Raw genomic sequence first — 22003 nt, 5'->3', positions numbered from 1 at the left:
ACATGCTATTACTGCAAAGCTTTGACCTTACACTCGTTTTGGCCCTTCAGTCTAACAGTGCTATTTCTGTGCCAGTTGAGGAACAAGAAATCCAGGACCTCGGGCCAGGATAATTTTAAATGCCTACTTGAGTTTTGAGTATGCATCTGACGAAGTGGCTTTTACCCATGAAAGCTTATGCCCAAATAAGTTAGTTTTTAAGGTGCCATTTGTCTTTTCATTGTTTTGCTTGAGTTTTATTTAAAATAAATATTCTTTTCATTTTCTACACAGCAATTAAATGGAAATTGTAAATGTTTTAGAAACAAAATCGTCATTCATGTGTGCCTTTACTCTGTCAAGTTTGTATCAGTTATATTGCACTCCTCCATATATATTACTTGTTCAGTGATTTCCATCTATCCATCTTCAGATACATTAAAGAAAGAACTAAGATGACTGGAGCAATTTCCAACCCAAAATGTCATTTCTTCCTTACTCCACAAGACAAATTAGATTTGCAAGCATCCAGACCTCAAATCTATTTGCTCTTTAATAATTTAAGAATTGAAAGGTCAAGCAGCTCTTTTCTGTTCCCCTTTATCAAAGTCCAAGTGCTAATGAAAAATATCTAAATCCTATCTGCTGCCCGATTTCCACATATTGCTGTGTCTCTGATGTAAATTAACACATTCTAAGCACCTTGGTCAATGGTAACCTGACAGAACTTTATGAATAATATGTTTTACATTTGTATAAATGAGATCATCTTGCTAATGTATTGTATAAATTCACCAATGATAATTATAATCCAAAATCTTACTACTAAAACCGCTTTCTTTTAATGTATAACAACTGAATTACTAATGCTGAAAAGGGATCTTAAGGTTCAAGCTTAGTGAACTCAGCAAGCACTGAATTAGAATTCTATTTTTCCTCTAATGCATTAGTCATATTTCCCATTTGTTTAATGTTACATTATTCCTTTTCCATTCATATGGCTACATTTTAACTAGAATAAAATCTACCTGCCTGCAATATGAAAATAAAACCTACACTGAAGTACAGTGCCAAAAATATACTAGATATTGGTATAACTAAAATTGAACTCTCTTTAGGAATACAATTTAATTTTAAATTTAATTTGTGCAATTCTTTTCTACTTCAAGATTCTAAGGCCTCTAAGTAAAACTCAAAATCTCATTTTAAGCTGAATGACATGATGTTTAATCTAGAGAAGAACATCAGAGATTTTTCTTTATTTTGGGGTTTCAGATGATACGTACAATTTTGAAAAATGGGGGAAAACATTTTTAAATACCCCCCAAAAGGGCTACATACTTAAGCAATTAAATTAATATATTGTGGTCTTGTGTGAACTTTTGGGTATTGTATCAAATTATATTGCTGACAATAATTAGAAGAATTAATTACAGAAGTAGGACCTCAATTCATTAAGATAATCAAGCACATGCTTAATTTTAAGCACTTGAGTTCATATGCTTAAAATCGGGCATTTACGCAAGTACCTTGGTGAACTTACAGCTTAGGAAAGCATAATAAATCAAATTACTGTATAATTACAAAATGATATTAAAATGTGGCAAACTTATTCTGTACTACTTCTACTCAAGGAAGCAGTTTTGAACTAAGGATACTTAATACAAGTCTTTACAGTTTACCAGTATAGTTTCATGTTATCCAAAAACTAGGGAACTTCCAGATCCAGTTCCATAAAAGATATTTCCAAATTACAAAATGTAAGTAATTACTACTACTGAATGAGAGTTGAATTACCATCCACTTAACCTGCCTCAATGTTTGGTTGAATCCATCAGATTTTTGTCAGTTTAGAAGAAAGATGTTCCTGTAATTAAAGTATTGGACTGTGAATAATAATGTCTAGATTTAATTCCTATTTTTTCCCCACAAAGTTTCTTTGTGATTTGGGCAATTCATTTATAGTGTTTGTGTGCCTCCTGTGTTGTTTGTTCCCACAACCCCAAATCCATAGTTTTTTTTCCATGCAATCAACCTAAGACAGTTTTTCCCCTCTGGGATCTTCCAACAATAAACTGCTTTGTGGTCTTTGCAAAGCTTCTTATCACCCCCTTTTAATCAGCCTTGTAACCTCCTTGGCTAATTTTTTACATGACATGTTCTTTCTGGTGATTCACTGTCTCTGTTTTGCAAAGCCTAATTGTAAGTCTTCCGCTCTTTACCTAAATGCTCAGGGCTCATCTAGACTACGCTAAAGTGTCGAAAGGGGATATGCAAATTATGTGGGAATTTGCATATCTTCTGATCTCACTTTTGAAAGCGGAGCTTCGAAAGTGAAAGTAGTCAAGACGTGTTTTTTTCTGCAACTCCCCCTTTTTCGAAAAGCCGCTTTTCCTCAAAAAATGAGGCTTACGCGGCTTTTTGAAAAAGGGGGGGTTGCCAAAAAAAGTGCGTCTTGATTACGTTCACTTTCCAAAGCGAGATCGGAAGAAGATATGCAAATTCCCGTGGAATTTGCATATCCTCTTTCGACACTTTAGCGTAGTCTAGATGAGCCCTCATATAGCCTCTGATGCTTTTATAGAAATATGCAGTATAGCTGTAGCTTTTTTGGTCCCAGAATATTAGAGAGACAAGGTGGGTGATATTTTTTATTGGACTAAGTTCTGGTGGCGAGAGAGACAAACCTTCCATCTCTTCTTCAACTTGCTAGTAAATACAAGTCACCTTTGTACAGTCTATCCTCAGCCATCTCTCCATGAATGCAAATCGACACCATGCCATTCCATTTTTTTTGCAAACATGTTTCTTTCATTTCTGACCAAAGAATTCTTTCACAGGATTGACCCAGCATGTTTTTTGCTGTGCCCAGTAGTCACTTTGATCTCTGGGTCACTTGTCTACCTGTTGTCTTGCCTCCAGACTACATAACCCACCCATCTCTGCTTTGCATCATACATTGCCTGTACTACATCAATCCTCTCTGTACACCTTCTGATCTCCATCACAAGTAGCCTATGTAAAACTTAAAGCACCTTTCTATGGAGTTACAGTGAATGTTCTAATCAATTTATTTCTTTATATCCATTTGATTTACTCTTAAAATGAGGATACTATTTCCGTATCTCTCTATGGTTTACTATACCCATAAAATAACTGACAATATTTTAGTGCTTGTATTTCAATATAAAGGGACATTCCTTTTTAAAGGAAAGGAATCAGGAGTTTATGGTTAGTAGGTAAATTGTTGCTCAAGCATCCTTAAAACCAATCACCCTGAAAGGCTATCCATAATTTTGTTCCTATTGAACCAGGTTCTGTAAAGCCCCCAGTGATGGTATTAATCGACTGTGATGATTATGAAAACCCTTCATTAATGGACATTATTACAGCACAGGTGCTCAAACTTTGTCAATGGGTCAAGAACTTTAAGAAGTCTCAATATTTATTGGACAACGAGCACCCTCAGCTTTAATACTAAACTGGAGTCAATGTACGCTTAGTATCAAGTATGCAGCGCTCCTGCCACTCAGATGAAGTTGGAACTTTGCGAATGATCTCAAACATGAGGGTGACAGAGTAGCATTATAAAACACCATTGGCTGCATTTGGTCTACAAGGTAAATATGGACCACCCCTGCATTCAGGCACATGTTAAGATAGCATGCCTCAGAAAAGGATTCTGTAGTCTGTAAGCAGCCTAGATATGGCCACAAGTCTGAACAGGAAGGAGCTTGGCTTTGAACAAGGGTCAGCCTAAGAGGATATGAAAGGAAGATTAGTCTGTTTGAGGTGAGGTGGGCTGCTTGAGCAGAGAAATGGAAGGAATCTGTACAGGAGGCCTAAAAGGAAATTTCCTTTGTGGAGAAGGGGAATCTCTGACAATAGGCAGAGAGGGAGATTAGAGATTCCAGTGACTGAATATGTGGAAGACTTGAGAGTAGCAAAGGGGCAAATGACTGCATCGGTTTGTGATGGGAGCTGGACTAGAAGAGACTATCAAAAGTAAGGTAGCCCCAGAAGTATTACTGGGGGGTGAGAACACTGGGGTGACACAGTATTAGTAGTGACTCTGTTTTGTTTTTTTTAAAGTTGGAATCAATCATTGTCTCTATACAACGCCCATAATTAGAGGACAATAAACCCCCAACCCTAGCATGAACGCAGAGTTAAGGTCACAAAATCAAGCATACAAAGTCATGATATTGGAAATTTATGTGGGAAATTTATAATGTTTTTTTTCAACAACATTAAGTTATCCAGGACAAAAAAGGACCATATATTTTGAGTTATGTGAAGATTTACCTTTAACAATGGGGGAGGAGGGAAGGAGAAATTATGTGCATAACATTGCTCAGTTAACAAATTTTAACCAATCAAAATCACAGTTATTTCTCAATCTTAACACTGTATTAAGATTCTTGTGAGGAAGAGTGTGTGAGGAAGTTGTATATATGAACATATTTCAATTTGTCACTTTTGTCTGTATGCCTGTTTGAGATAAAAAGAAGAATAGGGTGACACACAAAAGTTATATGTTCCACAAATCTTTTTCCATATCTTTATGTGCATAGGATGATTGGTGCCCCATGACAAACAGGAAAAGGGCTAACATATAATATTCAGTGCTAATCACTTGGGGAGAGGAACTGGTGCTTTTTTATTGACTTGTAAAGTAAGCAACTCAAACCATCTTAGACCCTTCTAGGCAACCTCTCTGCAGTCACCTGTTGAAAGTCTGTCTTCATCTTTGGTTAGTGTAGTTACAAGCAACACTTAGACTAGGAAAGCTAAGGTTTTTTTTTCTAATATGGGAAAGACTAAATCTCCCCGTATCAGGCTTACAGTGGGTGTCAGAGGGGCTAAATGGCATATTTCAACTACATTCTTGTGCAAGGAGATTTAGACAGGAATACCTCAGTAGCCATAATGGAGGAGATAAAAGAAAGCTCAGCTTCAGCCCCTAGAGACACTGCTCTCAGGTGGCTTAAATAAGCCATATCTTCACAGACCCCAGCCCACTGGGGATGCATCTAGTTTTTAATATAAAACTCTTAAGCCTTTTTATGACTGCCAAACTGTTCGCATGGATAGTCTCAAAGACTTAAAAGTCACGGTTTACAAAGGGGATTTTCAGGCAAAAATAGATCCAAGCAAAGCATTCCTAAGCATACAACCATGAAATCCCCAAGGTTCTCTTGTAAAGGAGTACTATATCTGTGGAAAGTAAAGTTATTTTGCCCGTGTATTGCTACAAAGGCACTCATTACCAAAGTGCAACCAATTATTTGTCTCCCAAGAGCCCTGAGACTGAAAATGCTTGTTTACTTAGATGATATCTTTGTTACAGAAGAATCAGAGGAGCTCTGAAGACTGAATATGCCGGCCACAGTTCAGCTACTATGAAATTTATGGTTTCTGTTAAATACGGAAATAAAAACTATGTCTACTCCTTCTGTCACCAGAATTAGCACAGCTCCTTAGGTATCTGGTAGTTTAGCTCACCATCTTCTTTATGACTCTATTACAGGAACATTTTGATGAAAGGTGATGGGATATAAGACTTAGGCTCCTCTGTTACAAAGTCATGTTTGGATAGTTAATCTGCCTATAGAAGGTAAACTGTCTATGACACCAGCTAGAGTTTCTCTGAGAAGAAACTAACAATGCCTAACTTCTAGGATCATATTCACAAACTTTCCAGAACCAGTTCAGAAAAGACGAGCAATCAGGTCAGAGAAATCTGGATGCTTTGCCTAACTAGAAAGCTAATAAATTCTATATATTTCAGGGACAGAGAATAAGGTCACTAATGAATTCTCTTTCTTTCTCCCATAAGTGTACGTTTAAAAAAAAAAAGAACTATATCACATGTATGCTTTTAGGCTTCAGTATCATAAATTATCATACAAGTTGCTGTAGCACCCAAAACATGAATTTATATTGTGAGCAAGTCACACCTAGGAGGGAAAATAATGCTTCCAGAAATTTGGTTTCTAATCACTGATTACAGGCAGTCCCCGGGTTACGTCAATCCGACTTAAGTCGGACCCCTAGTTACGAACGGGGGGGGGGGGGGGGCGGGCGCTGCTAGTGCGGGCTGTCTCCCTCACTGTCGCCGCGTCCGGCGGCGCGGGGGGCGCTTCCCCCCAGCAGACCAGGGAGACGCGGAGATAGTGTCCCTTCCCCCCAGCAGACCAGGGAGACGCGGAGTGGCTTTCCTCGCCGCGGAGGACGCGGGCGGCGGGACCGCCGAGACGCGCCGTGGTCCCGCCGCCTGCATCCTCCACAGCGAGAAAAGCCGCTCCGCGTCTCCCTAGTCTGCTGGGGGAGGAGGGCACAGCTAGTGCGCCCCGCTCCCCCCAGCAGACCAGGCTTTTCTCGCTGACGCCTGGGGTAGAGCAGCTGCGGGGTTGCCAGGTTGGTCCCACAGTGCCGAGGTGCGGCGCTACTGGAGCAACCCAGCAGCATCCCAGTTGCTCTGCCCCAGGTGTCCCCAAGTCAGCCGCTGCTGAAACTGACCAGCAGCTGACTACAGGAAGCCCGGGGCAGAGCAGCTCTGCCTCGGGCTTCCTGTAGTCAGCCGCTGGTCAGTTTCAGCAGCGGCTGACTTGGGGACGCCTGGGGCAGAGCAGCTGGGGTGCTGCCGGGTTGGTCCAGTAGCGCTGAGGAGCGGCGCTGCAGGACCAACCCAGCAGCACCCCAGCTGTTCTCTCCCAGGCGTCCTCAAGAGCAGCTAGGGTGCTGCCGGGTTGGTCCCGCCACGCCAAGGGTCGGCACTACCAGACCAACCCAGCAGCACTCCAGCTGCTCTGCCCCAGGCGTGTCCGATTCAGCCGCTGCTGGTCAGTTTCAACAGCGGCTGAATCTGGACACCTGGGACAGAGCAGCTGGGGCGCTGCTGGGTTGGTCCTCACAGTGCCGCACCTCGGCGCTGCGGGGACCAACCCGGCAGCACCCCAGCTGCTCTACCCCAGGTGTCCCCAAGTCAGCTGCTGCTGAAACAGATCAGCGGCTGATTCCAGGAAGCCTGGGGCAAAACAGCTCTGCCTCGGGCTTCCTGTAGTCAGCCGCTGGTCAGTTTCAGCAGCGGCTGAATCGGGGACACCTGGGGTACAATATGTACCAGTTCCGACTTACGTACAAATTCAACTTAATAACAAACCTACAGTCCCTATCTTGTACGTAACCTGGGGACTGCCTGTATTTAGAAAGTAGACTGGGACGTGTTTAACCAGTAAGTGGCAGAGGGGAGTTTACAAGCACTCTCAAAACATATAGTATGCCTGGTTCATTTGTCTGAGGACCCATGAACCAGAGTTTCCTTTCTTGCCAATTCAATAAAGCACAAATATGAAACTCCTTTATTAATAGGACACTAAATCACTTGGGGCACGTCTAGACTATGTTTTATTTTTGAAAGAGGAATTTGCATATTCCATGGGAATTGCATATCTTCTTCCAATCGCTTTTTCGAAAGTGGGTTTTTCGAAAGTGAAAGTAGTCTGCACACGGAGGAGGTTTCAGAAAAAACCCTTTTTCGAAAAAACAAATAAACCTCCTTTTTAAAGGAAGAGTGATTTTTCAAAAAAGGGGTTCCCCCCCAAAAAAACCCACGTCCACACTACTTTCACTTTTGAAAGACCTGCTTTCAAAAAAGCGATTGGAAGAAGATATGCAAATTCCCAAGGAATTTGCAAATTCCTGCAGAATTTGCATATTCTCTTTTGAAAATAAAACATAGTCTAGACGTACCCTTATGGTATGTAGGATGGGTTATATAAACCCCACACTGGGCTATAAGGGCTGAGGAGCTGTTCCATGCTCACCCAGCTCTCCTCTGCCATGCTTGAACCACTCACTTGTTAGCAGGCCAAGGAAGAGAAAGGGCCTTTACCTTGCAGCTCCTGAAGAAAGTCAGGATCTTTCCCATCACCAACTGCCTGTAGAATATGTAGCTGGAGTCAGATTACTTTAAGCCTGGTTGGTGGCATCCCTAGAGTGGGAGGCCAACGGGAGCAAACACTCCCATGGGTTCCCTTATATCTCATGACTGCAAGGATTAGAGGTGCCCTCAGTGTTCAATGTATGGGTCTGTTCCAGACCCACTAAATCAAATGTCAGAACGTCGATCTCCGGTGCGGCAAATGAAGATGTGCCCTGAGAGGGAGGCATTTCTGCTTTTCATATACTAACCCAATTTATTCATGTTGATTTCCTGTGATTTCTTTACAGACTACCCGCAAAGAGAAGAGACTTGGAAATGAAATGACCAGAGGCCCACGCAGAGCCCCCACATGGGGGAGGGAAAGGGGTCCAGCCCAGGATGCAAATTGTGGTATGTGTATGGGAGGGTATCTGTATGTTACAAGTTTGTGCTGGGTCCCAAAAAATTTATCTTGGGAAGCAGCCACCACCCCACCTCTCTAGAGAATGAGCTATCATGCCATGCCTGGCTGGGAACAGGGGCCATGTGGTAAGTGGGGCCCCTTCATGCATTTCTGTCACAGACTGCAAACTTTTTACAACTGTCAGGTGATAGGAATTGATCCAGGGAGAACATCCTTAAGGTACGTCTGGGTGTCAGAACCTTTTATCTCCCTCAGAGAGAAACTTTGGGCCAGAGCCCACTGAAACGGGCGGGCTTGGACTTCCCTCCCAAAAACTTTTTACCCAAGTTTACCCAAAAACTATTCTGTGTCCCACAGTGTCCAGGATGATTTCATTCTTTCTGGATTGCTCAATGTATATTCACAGGGCTCCTCACACCTGCTAGTCCACCCCATCTATAAACACCTCACTGTGGTATGAAGGGTCTAGCTCCATTTTAAAACACATTATTAGTCTATTTTTTGCCTTTGTGCTATGTGTCTAAAAAGGCTTTTTCCCTTAAGGGAAACATTAAAGTTCTATTTATGCATATCAGGCACCTTAGTCTTTTAAATATGGCTTGGCACTGAAGGTACTGTAATCCCTACACACACAGACTAGGGCAGAATGAAATTTTTGGTGTCAGAACATTAGAACTCTTACCTGATGCTGATCTAAAGAGACAGATAGGTGATTACTCACAAAGTGAAACAACATGGCATTCCTACCCTGCAGTAGAATTGCTTGTTCTAAAAATCAAAGGTAATGTCTATTCTAATTCTAAAGCAATGATAAAAGGTTATGTACTATTATCTTTGGTATGCAATTGCGCACAGGTTAAGTAGGCAAGTCAGTGAGGGTTGTTTATTTAGTTTTAACTCTGTAAAGTTCTTACTCAGAGTACTTAGAAGCTAAGAACTCAATTCCACAATATGCTGAGCACTTTACCCTCAGCCCAGCAAATAATTTAGACAGTTAATTTTAAGCACATGATCAGTCCCACTAATTTTAAGGTTACAGGATTGAACCGTAAGTAAAAAATAGCGAGTTTTATTATTCAGGACCTTCCAAAATTTACACCCTGCACAGCCATACAAAAGTGATCCTACAACTTTGTGTGACTTAGTACTATCCTAGCTTCAGCTATGTGGGGGCCAGGAAGGAGTGGAAAAGAATGTTCATGGAACCACTACTCACCAAAGTAGAGCTTTGTTGGCTGGCATATGGTTGAATGAGGGAGAAGGAAAAGTCATCTGCACCAGGTAATCCATCTATGAAGCTAAATTACATGGCACGCTCTGAGTTTCCCAAGATCATTATTTTTAGCCTCATAAATCCCTGTGAGATAGTGAAATATTATCCCTATGTTATAGATGGCAACAAACATCAGGTAGATTAAATAACTTGCCCAAGAATACAAACGAAGTCTATAGCCGAGCCAGAAATATACCTAGCTCTCCTGTATCCCACTTCAGTACCCTATCCACTAAACCATACATCCCAACATTCAGGGTCTTTAGAAAATTATTCTTCCAGGAAGTGAGGCAGAAGCATGGAAGCAATTATGCTGGAAGCATGGTTACAAACTACCCTTACAAAGACCTGAACTTAAAGGAAAGTCTAGGCCTCATACATTTATCCTAGTGGGTTAGCCAGTTGGTGTACAAACATAAAAAAAGAGAAGAAATTTTTATTGCAGTTATACATTTCAGAGTGGTTACTTGTGCTGATATCAAAGAATTAATAGTCTATTCTCAAGCACAAAGCTTCTTCTGACCTATTCTGCCAGTGACCTCTATCATTAATTTAATTTTAATTTGACTTTTTTTTTTTTGGCTGCAATCACCTATTCATAGCAGAGATAAAGATATTAGTGCCTCAGCAGACTCTCCCCCGAGCTAGGAATGTCAATTATGTCCAAACTCTGTAGCTGGTTTTATAATGAAAACCACTGATCACCAAAGTTGTTAAATTTCAGGCAACAAAAATGACTCAATTTTCCCCAGTCTGTTTATGACTATTCATAAATAAAAAAAACTGTCTACATTTTCAAGTTATTATTCAAAACACCTTTTCCTTCATTCAGGTTTATGCCTGCTTGCAGATGAACAATAAGCACATTACTGAATGTTCAGATTTTTACATTTCTCACACTATGGAGGTAGTTAGCATAACTTAGGAAACCTCAAATAACTTAGCACACAAAAAAAAACATATAACCTAAACTTGTCCTGTTCATAAAGTGTAATAATGAAAACAGATATCTAGTCTTGCACAGTCAATTTGTTAGGTGCTCCACATATTTAATATGCTAAATAGATCCACTAGGCTGACTATCCCATTTCTCTAAATTTAATTTCTCTTTGTCCTGGTTTGATCAAGATAAGATAAGTCATACATTGCTTGGGAATATTAGCTGGGTACTGTGAATGTATTTTGCATTCTCTCAACCATAACTCATTATAAGGAACTTGCTTGGCATCAATAAGTCACTCTTGCCTTTTTTGTGAGCGTGTGAGACTCAATGCTCTGCTGCTAGGCTATTTAGTGATAAAATCTGCTATAATAAAATATTAATTACAGCTGAAAGGTTGGGTGAGAAATATGAACTCAATTACAGTCCCATATTGTGAACAAAGAGCAGGGTGAAAAAATCCTTTAGTTACGCAGGTTTGGAATAATCAAAGAACAAATGGACATTAGAATCAGGCAGAGAGCTCCCTAAGAGGCAATCTGCTATTAATCTTCACATCAGGCATAGAATTTATTATCCCTTGACAGAAGATCTTTTCTGCTGATATTTCCTTAACTAACTTAAAAGATTTATTTATTAGCATATTTCTTTAACTGTATATTTTATATTTGTACTTCAAGTAATCATAATTCAATAATTTAAATTATGTAATAAACATAAAGATATGCCAGTTAATCAAATATTGTACACACTATCCCAAATGGTTGTAGTAAATGAAATTAAACAAAAATGAGCAGCTCCTTCTAAACTTTTTTATACCTGTCAGTTCAGACTGATGCTCTTTGCAGAAATGAAGCAAATGTGGTTTTGCCTTCTTAGAAAGCCAAATTACTTTGTGAAGTATCGATAGTGCAACATTTTAGATTTTTTTTATTAAAGAAAGTTTTTTATTTCCTCCACCCTCAGAAATAATGTATCCAAAGGGTTTATGGATTGAGCCTGGAAGTTTGGAACTACTCAGTTCTAATCCCAGCTTTGCCACTGATTTGCTTTGTGGCCTTTAGTAAGCCCCTTGGTTTCACTTTTCTCCTATCTGTTATGGCCTTGTCTACACTAACCCCCATCATCACTCTAAACTGAAGTTGACATACTTACTATGGCATCTTCTGTATGGTAAGGTTGGTGGAGGCTGCTCTCCCATCAACTCCAGCTACTCTTCTCATTCTGATGGAGTACTGGGGTCGATGGGAGAGCAATAAGTAGACATGATAAATCAATGGCCAGTGGATTGATCACTACCGCGTCAATCCACCGTGCAATGGAGACAAGCCCTATATAACATGCCTAAACTCATTCACCTACACTCAACCTTGGAGGCCCATGATTCCACCTATCCAACAGAAACTCAACGCTAGACAATAAAATTCACCATGAAAGACAGCCAATCTCTTTAGACAAGGTGAAATTCAGTTCTAAGTTGATAGTCTTGAATTTGCAAATGAATTCCACAACTGGAAATTTGCAAATTTAATATTATCAATTTAGGATTGAATAAGGATCTTAACTGGTTAACGCATTGCAAAGGGAATTTCCACACTGACTAGATTAGCCTCATTTACACAAGTACCCTCTTTCTTCTGTCTCTCTAAACTCCACTCTAATTCATCTGACGAAGTTGGTTTAACCACCAAAGGTTATGCTCTAATAAATCTGTTAGTCTCTATGGTGCGACCCGACTCCTCGTTGTTTTTACAGACAAAGACTAACACAGCTACTCCTCTGAGATATTATCTCATTTTAAGAAATTCTGGCTCTCTAGCATACTCTTCCATTGTCTTTTCATTTAGACCGTAAGATCCTGGAGGCATGAAAACTTTTTCATAGATTATCTTGCAGCCAAATCTTATTTTCTCAGGGCTATATTTTCACAGACTGCTCTTTAGTTTTGCAGGCACAACTCATTACAGATTCAGTTTAGGCCACTCAAAATCTAAACAATAGACTCAAGAAGATAGGACTGAAAGAGTCCCCCTGAGCCATTAAGTCCAGTCCTCTGCTATTCCAGGCAACTTCAACACTAGCAGGAAGAGAACTACATTTCCAATGCCGAGCCTGAAGGAATGGTGATCCAATTAAATATAGCCTGAAAAATGTAGCTCTTCAAAGGGAGTTTTCAAAACAAATCTGACAGTATATGACTCTCCTACCTTCACTCAGTGGAAAAGTCTCTAATTTTCCAATCAAAAATACAATATACGTTAACATGCCTTGTAGCTTCAGATCCTATAAGGCAATCTGATCTATGCAGAAGGACTCAGGTCTCTCCAGAGAATCGTTGATGTCAGTGAGTCTTATGCATGGTTGCAGAGTCCACTAGCACTTTGAGGGCCTTAACAGAATGTGGCTAGATTATAAACTGGTGTAACTATGGGCAGAAATTAGTTAAATCAGTTCAAACAATATAACATCTAAATCCTATTCACACAAGTGACTCATCATGATCTTACCTACTACTTTAAGCTGAAATGTGTCATTATGGGATAAAGTAAGATTTTTATTTTCCACAAAGTGAATACCTACCACTTTAGGGTTTTAACAATGCTTTTCAATTTCAATGAGATTTGTGGAAACCGTGGCAGTAATTTTTGGAACCAAGCCAAAAATATGTTTGCCATGAATTTACATTTGTGACATCTGCAACAATCCAAAGAGCAATCCAAAGCTTTTTAATCAGCTTTATGTTCTTTGTTTAATTTCCCTTTTAAAAGAAAAGAAAAAAGGCAAACTCATAAATACAAATAGAAAAAAGCACCATGGATACCGCAAGCAAAGTACTTTATCAGCCAATATGACACTGTTTAACTCACAACTTTTCAGGCTGTCAAGACCAATTTACAAAATAACAAAGCAGCTATGGAGAAAGGGGCAAAGTGGTTAACCAAAACCACACACAACCAAGAAAGCAACAGCTAGGATTATTTAGCATGGAAAAACACAGAGTAGAGGGACTTGGATGAAGAAGTATTCAAATCTCTAAAAGCCTGGTGAAAGCTGATAGGTCCTCCCTTATTATTGTGTATCATTACATTAAAGTGCAGATTATCCTGAAGAAGCAAAAGGAAGAATAAAACCAAACTGCCACAAATTTGTGACATAATTGTGCTGCTCTGAACTGTCACATGTTTGCCAACCTTCTCCAGGTGGTGCTATCATGACCAGAGAGGCCAGGGATAACTACAGACCATGAGATCTACTGCCGAACAGACTAGATAGAGTTCCATTAGAACAGCCTAAATAGTACAGCAAGTGCATTTCCTGTTCTAACAAAAGAGTCACTGGCATTTGAGTGATCAGCTTCTTCCCACCTCCTTCCAGACACTGATGCTAGGGCCACTCCTCTCTCCATTTCCCCATCAGGTCTTTTTTCCTCAATGCTTCTTTCCCTACCTCCACAATGTGGGGTACAGAAGGGACTAGACAAGGACTCGCTTTTTCCTTCCCTTCCATCGACAGAAAGAGAAAAAGTGGTCAGAGTCTACGAAGAGTCTGGGCCGATTTGTCTACACTAGGGGACAATGTTGAACTAAGGTATGCAACTCCAGCTACGCAGCTGGAGTTCACATACCTTAGACAGGGCTGGCTCAAGCCATTCCTGCACCCCGGACAGTGGGCGTGTGATGCATGTGCGGCTCTGCCCCAGGCGCACGGCGCATGCGCGGCCCCACCCCCCAGCGCGCTGTGCACCTTACAGCTGCAATCGGGTGTGCGGCGCCTGATTGCAGTTGTAAGGGGCGCCGCCGTGCAGCCCTCAACCCCAGGTGCACTATGCCTGATGGCAGCTCTAAGGGACGCTGCGCGGCCAGGTGCGCGGTGCCCCTTACAGCTGCCATCAGGTGCCCCCCATAGGTTGGCGCCCTGGGCAGCTGCCCGGCTAGCCCCCGCCTTAATCTGGCCCTGACCTTAGATCAAGTTACTGTGGTGAGAGGTCAACAGGAAAAAAATCTCCCATGTACTTCCCTTACTCTTCTCGAGCTAGTGAGTACTGGAGTTAACGAGAGCACAATCAGTGGTCAATTTAGTGGGTCTTTACTTCACCCGCTAAATTGACCTCCAGGAAATCGATCTCCACAGTGCCGATCTCTCAATAAGTATTGACAAGGCCTTAACTGGATGAATGTGGCTGATCCCGAATCCAAACATGCAGAGACATATACACATCTCTAGGAAATATCACTTTACACTGTAATCAGTTTAAAGTCACCCTGAAATCTGGAAGTCAGATAATTACATATTTTGGCTGGATTTAGAAAAGAGTTGGATCATTTGAGGCCTGCAAGCAAAATCTGTGAATGTGCAAAATGTAGCTTAAGAAATACAGCAATGGTCTTTAGGAAGAGGAAGGTACAGGTTGAACTTCTCTAGTCCGTCACTCTCTGGTCCGGCAACATCCATGGTCCAGCATAATTTTAGTTAGCTGGATGGGTGTGTCCAAGTTTCCCACAGTCCCATGGTAAACAGTTTGTTTGCAGATACCAGTCCTGGCTCTCAGTGTTCTGTGCTATTATTTAGCCCTAATTTACCTCTAAATGTCCTCTAGCATCCCCATAAACAGTGAAGTGTTGGTGATGCTATTAGACAATATTGACCTTCCATGATTTAGAAAATTATCTGATTTGGCATTGGTCAGGTCCCGAGGTTGCCAGCCTAGAAAGGTTCAACCTGTATGTTGAGTCCCAGACTATGCACAAGTGACGGGTTGTATTATAGGCTTTTTTTGTTTGTTTGTTTCCCCTACCTTTCTGTAAGTAGACACTTTAAAGAGATGGGACACCACACTCTTAAATGAACAAACAGTACTGTTTCTCAAACATGTGTAGATATCTTTAATGAATGTTGCTAAAGAACAAGTATTAATATCTGATGTACCCCCTTTATGCTCAGAATATGCCACCTAGAAGAAAAAGACTATATTAGTACTGCTTGGGAACTTGGACATAATATCTGGTTTAAGCCTAAAACAGTTATTAAGATATATACATGGAAATGCAAAATAATGGACCTGCAGATAGATCAAACTCCTTGTGTACCATAATTAAATAATTTCAAGTGCAGGAGCCCAGCTAAAAGATTTGCAAATGTAATGTTAACACCGGAGTGCTGAGTCTATTTTCCATTCCACATTTGTGCTGGAGTGTTATTCTCAAATTAGGCTGAAGAATTAAATAACTGGATGCATCAGAATTAGCAGGCCATGAATAGAGAAGGAATGCTTGACAGAAAACTCCCTCTCCTTCAAGGCTTTTCTGTAACTTGCCATGCTGTGTTATAGCATAGAAAAGGGGACATCCTTGCTCCAGCCGAATCCCAGATGTTTACACTGCAGTTTATAACCCTGCAACCCAAGCCCTGCAAGTCCAAGGCAAGTGACATGGGCCAGCTGCTAATGTTTACTGTAGTGTATGCATATGCACAGTTTCCCCTCTATTCAATTTAGGACCACATCATAACCCCTGTTTTCACAAGTTCAGAGTATTGGGAGCCAGTGAATCTCAGCTCAGGAAATCAGAACAGAAGATTGCTGTATGTGCGGCATCATTCATCTTTCCTTGGAGTCTAACAATGTTCTGCTGTGGCAACTCTGCAGAAGCACTCACGAGCAGCATGGACTGAGGTAAGTAGGTCCAGGAGAACAGCTAAACTTTGAGGCATTGTGTCCTCTTCCCCAGACTCACAAGTCTGTTGTGCTACGTGAATGCTGATTTTGTATGATCTCCCTGCAGACAGGAACACACTAGGGGTGCAGAGGAATTCCTGACAGCGTGACCCCTTACAGCTCTTTCCAGCGAGAAGAGAGCTTCTGTATAATTTAGAATCAAAACAGATGTTATATGGAGATGAGGGTCTAGCCTCGTGCTGCTACTGCCCTGTAATGCTAATCCTGAAAATAGTTTCCACTCTAAATGTAAGAATGTAGTTAATCCCTTCACCCCTATCATATATCCCCACAGTAATCTCTTCCAAAGTTCAACACTTTTATAGTGCCTTCGACATCCATCTTACCATTCTTGACATCTGTGTTAAGATGAGGCATTTCTATTGCTCCTTTTTAAACAATAGTTTCTGTCAGTCGTACAGCCAAGTAGGTGGCTTTAATGTTTCTTTATGTCCTTTAATGTAATCTGGTTTTGCAGATTAGATCTCATTTAACAATGTTTTACAGTCATCACACTTGTTTGAAATGTCATTGATTCCCTCACTTGCTTAAATGAACAGCATCATGGAAAAAATTTTTTTCATATTAATGTTCAGCAAAATGAAACATTTTCCAGCATAAAATGGTAACGTTTTATTGGAAGCACACTCATAGCTAATTTCTCTCTCTCCATATAGAGTTCCTCCTTTTCATCCTTATCTCTTAATTTTACTGGTGATCAAACCAACCTGCTTGCTTGGAATGTTGGCTCAAGATGGTACTTTAATACAATTACATAGAAAACAATTATGTTTAATAATGTTATTAAAGTTAAAAGTTATAAAATGCCAGAATTTAATTTGCTCCTATAACCTTAATTCTGCCTCCTTACTTTGCTTGCATTATGATCAGTCTTGAAGTTTAATTACATGTTGATATTCTTTCCACAAGATCTCTGCAAGATAGTAGGGTTGCCAGATGGTTTAACCAAAAATACCGAACATCTCTCCCCTCCCTCGCCCCACTAAAAAAAACACTGGGAAAAAAATCTGTTGAGGAAAAAAAAGGGGGAGACCACAGTTGTTAAGAAAAGAGGGAAAAGGACCCCAACAGCAGTTAAACCAAAAAAAAAAATCAGCATGGCCCCTTTAAGAGGAGGCTTTTTTTTTGCCGACGGCCATTTTGTTTTTCTGTTTCAGCCACAAAACAAGCCCCTGCAGAACCAGGTAAGCGAGGGGGAGGGTGTGTGTGTGTGTAAAGACAGTGAAAGTAATTAACCATTGGAACAAAATTTACCGAGTTGCAGTGAATTTTCCATCACTGACAATTTCTAAATTAAGATTGGATAATTTTTTAAAATGTATGTTCAAGAAATTATTTTGAGGAAGTTCTATGGCCTGTGTTATACTGAAGAGCAGACAAGTTGTTCACAATGGCCTCTTCTGGCCTTGGAACATATGATCTATGAAGACAACCTTAGCAGTTGAATGAAAAGCCAGTGTGCGTGGTTTATTCCTAGTCTCCTAAACACAAAATGCACAATCGCTTTGTAACTTCCCTAGAGCAATATAGTGATATGAATCTGCATAACTCTCAGTGTAGGTCCTCAGCTAAATATCATAATCTAACTCTACATGAACAACCAAAACCTGAACCAAGCTTTATATACTGATGCTGGGCACTGCCTGAATCTGATTCTAAGGGTACGTCTAGACTACCGCGTTTTGTCGACGGAAGTTTTGTCGACAGATACTGTCGACAAAACTTCCGTCGACAATTTGCGTCCAGACACATGGAGTTCTGTCGACAAAGCAAGCCGCTTTGTCGACAGAACTCCGTAGTCTGGACGCAACGTTACAGGCAATAACACCTTCTGTCGACAGAAGGTGTTTTGCCTCGTAAAATGAGGTATACCAGCGTCGACAAAATCGCGGAGTTCAGAACGTCGACAGAACTCCGCGGTAGTGTAGACGCTGGTATTGTTTTGTCGACAAAAGTGGACTTTTGTCGACAAAACTAGGTAGTCTAGACACACCCTTACTCAGGAATCGGGCTTTCTTTCCCTAGGAAAAAAACCTGGAAGTCATAAACACACAGGTATTTGGTGACCATGTTTTAATGTCCTTTTGAGCATATCACAGAAACTCTCAGGCTACGTCCTTATTTCAATAGGGATAAGGGATCTTTCAGAAAAGGTTTTATTTTCCTCAAGATCAGCGTCTAGACTGGCGCTTTTCTCCGGCAAAGCTCTGTGCGGAAAAAAAGCGGCAGCCATTTTTATGCTAATGAAGCCGAGGAGATTTAAAACCCTGCTTCATTAGCAATTGTGATACATCTAATTTACATCCCTTTTATGAAAAAGGGATGTAGTCTAGACGTAGCCTCACAGTTGCGCATGGGTGATATTGTCTACTCAAGAGATTCAGCACTGCAACTGATAGTTTGAGACTCATGAACAGGGAGTACTTATGCTGTGTCTGCCTGGCTGATACCCAAATTATTAGTCCAGCAAACTAGATGAGCATTCTGAGCACAAATACTGCACTCTATCACTAATGAAAAACAAAATGAACATTTAACAATTATTTGTAGACGAAAAAATCCAGGTCTTCTGCAATATAAAAATGTGCCATTGTAAGAGCATAAGTACCGATAGGAAATTCAGCCAAATACTAAGTAATTATTAGAGTTGGGGTTTTGTAAAAGAATCTGAAACTAAGAAAATCACACTAGATTTTGGGCCTGATGGTGAAAATGGGCATGGGCCTTGTGAATCTGTTGCCAAGGTTTTATTTAGTCCCTCTATCTACTTTTAATATGAAATGTATTTAAAATTATCTTAACATCTGGAATGTATGAATTAGTAGATATTTTGACTGATAATCTCAGAGTACACAATGAAGTAGAACAGATTTGCTTGAAGTTACAGTCACTCGCAATCAAACGTTTTCTCTATCTTCATTTAAAAATGCTCAGTCGGTGTTAATGTTCATGAAAGCTAAGTGAGTGAGGCCAAGTCTATGCTAGCACTTTACAGCACTGTAACTTTCTGGCTCAGGGGGGTGAAAAAACACACACACACACCCTACAACCTACAGCACTATAAAGCACTGGAGTGAACCAGAGTGTCGTACTGGGAGCTATGCTCCAAGTGCTGTTAACTACTTCTCTAGCAAGGGTGCTTTACACACAGCACTGGGAGAGCTCCCTCCCAGCAGTCGTATGGTGGCCACACTTTCAGTTTGAAGTGCGGCTGCAGCTGCACTTTAAAATGTTAAGTATAGACAAAGCCTGAGTCTATAAGGGCTAAACAAGACCAAAGATCTCTAAACAATATTGCAAATGAATATGGGACCAGATGGGAAACACCTCAAGCATCTCAGTGCCTGGCCTGCTAGGACTTTGAGGGATGTGAGCATATAACCATGTAAACAGTTAACTGATAAGCCAGGATTTATCGGTTAATATTCACAGTTATGCACAGGCTCTCACCCTGCTCCTGGGGAACTGGCACATTCAAAGTTACATGCAGGCTCCCGTCCCACTCCTTGGGAGCAGGCTGTCTCCATATCAGAGGCAGCAGCGCAGGAGACAGCTGGCTTCCTGGGAGTGGCACATACCGGCTTCTGGAGAGTCGGCTGTGGGTGTGTGTAACCACTGTGTTTTTCAGCAGTTACATGTTTACGCAATTATCCACATTTTAACATCCCCAATGACTTCCAAATATAATTGACTAGGTCAAGCCAAGTAATGATTCTGTGAAGCAGATAAACGAAAGGAATTGAATTGTTTCTAGTGTGCACTTAGGACCTCAACTTACTTGGGAATGTGGCTCTCCACAGGGGAAAAATTAATGAGATTCAAACCATGGTAGAGTTAACCTTATAAGGAAAATGTGTTAAAAACAAAGAAAAATAGTTGTGGGCAACAAAATTAAAAAGTGACCCATGTTGTTTCTTCCTATCATTGTGGAATAAGGTAACAACAATTACATGGTAAAAAGCAAGTTAATTTTCAGGACTACCATTGTTTTTATATAAAAGATGACTTCTATGGGATGTCAAGCACACTGTCCAAAATGCCACTGCTCAGCTGGAAAGAGTATATTTCATAGTAACACTAACAGTCTGAAAGCTGCCCAACACAAGGATCATATCACTCTATTTGTCTGACAGTTCTAAGCTTAACGTAGCATGAATTCTGAATGGTGTTATGATAATATTAATCAACCAAAACCAACAATTTTGATGTTACATGCAGTTAGTGTCATAAATATTTTGAAAAAGCAGAAAAAGAAATAAAAACCAAATATTGTTGAAAGATACATTTTTATCCATACCTATTCACTAGCTCACAATAGGGACAAAGCATGTTTTTATCACTTTTAGGGTACATCTAGATGACATCCCTTTTCTCGAAAAAGGGATGTAAGTTAGATACTTCAAAATTGCAAATTAAGCTGGGATTTAAATTTCCTGGACTTCATTTGCATAATGGCAGCCGCGGTTTTTTTCAAAAGGGGGCTTTTCGAAAGAAAAACGGCTGTTTAGACGAGGGTCATTCGAAAATAAAACCCTTTCTCAAAAGATCCTGTACTCCTGAAAAAATGAGTACAGGATCTTTCAAAAAAGGGTTTTATTTTCGAATGACCCCCCTCTAAACAGCTGTTTTTCTTTCAAAAAGCCCCTTTTCAAAAAAACAAACAAACGTGGCTGCCATTATGCAAATGAAGCCCGGGAAATTTAAATCCCAGCTTCATTTGCAATTTCCAAGTGTCTAATTTACATCCCTTTTCTGAGAAAAGGGATGTAGTTTAGACACAGCCTCTCTCACTTTAACACTCAAGAGACAACAAACTAATAGCAGAGTCATTTACTATAGGGGACTGGGAACAGTCTCCTCCCCCCAGTCCTGGATTTTTCTTCCCTTCTGACTTGCCATATGTTTACATGAAACAGAAAAATTATCTGATTAATTTTAAGATGTACTTTAGCCATCCTTTTTTAGTTGCTCAAGATCAATCTTATTTTAAAGTTTATGGATTAAGTTTTAATAATCATGTTACCTGTCATCTATTAACATTGTGGGGTTGTCACTGACATTTAGAACTACTTAGAGGAGTTAAAGAACCAAAGTCTCATTTGCCAAGTGGCCTAGTTGCAGTAAAAAGATCTAGGAATTATTGCTCTGTTCCCTCAATTAAACGTGAGATTGACCCTTCAGCGATACACAAAAACTTCTTAGCTATAAAAAAGTGACAATTATGAGCATCAATAAAGTTCCTTCATGTCTGTATCACAAACCTCCTCAAGTGAGCTTGTTGGCTAACTTCCAGGTTGTAAAGCAATAATTTGGAAATACAGTCAGCAGACAGGGGCAAGTAGCAGAAGGAGGTGACACCACAGAGCAGCATTCAACTATACACCTTTACAAACTCCTAAATTATTCATTCTAAATAAAATATAAATAACAGGAAGGGTCGCAAAAGACAAATAAAAGAACAGACATTTCTACAAGAAAACCAAGCGCACCTGATTCAACTTAGACTGCAGTCTTACAGTATTTCAAAATGCTATATGCTAAACGTACAATTTTCCAAAATTCAGTAATTTAATAGTATTATATGAACAGTTGTTTCATCTGTCAACTGCTACCTAGAATCATAAGCTTTCGTGAGTAAAACTCACTTTATCATATGTTCTGGAGTGGAAATAACAGAAATCAAGATAAATATAAAACAGCAGCAGAAGTTTTGCTGTCAATTATAG

General features: G+C 40.3%; 1 protein-coding gene and 1 long non-coding RNA gene across 12 annotated transcripts in view; one reads left to right on the top strand and one right to left on the bottom strand.

Annotated features, from left to right (window-relative positions):
- The window catches only part of PTPRM (protein tyrosine phosphatase receptor type M), a 690600-nt gene that overhangs the window by 265394 nt on the left and 403203 nt on the right, over positions 1–22003 (bottom strand). The window lies entirely within an intron of this gene.
- LOC142827118 (uncharacterized) overlaps positions 1–22003 on the top strand; it is a 56734-nt gene that overhangs the window by 33945 nt on the left and 786 nt on the right. The window contains exons 2-4 of the long non-coding RNA XR_012901550.1: positions 8215–8317; positions 16038–16214; positions 17435–17461. This is a non-coding gene — a long non-coding RNA (uncharacterized LOC142827118). The remainder of the gene's footprint in view (positions 1–8214; positions 8318–16037; positions 16215–17434; positions 17462–22003) is intronic.

Source organism: Pelodiscus sinensis, chromosome 2, assembly GCF_049634645.1.
Source record: "Pelodiscus sinensis isolate JC-2024 chromosome 2, ASM4963464v1, whole genome shotgun sequence".
NCBI lineage: Eukaryota > Metazoa > Chordata > Testudines > Trionychidae > Pelodiscus > Pelodiscus sinensis.
This window is presented reverse-complemented; position numbering and strand designations above follow the sequence as displayed.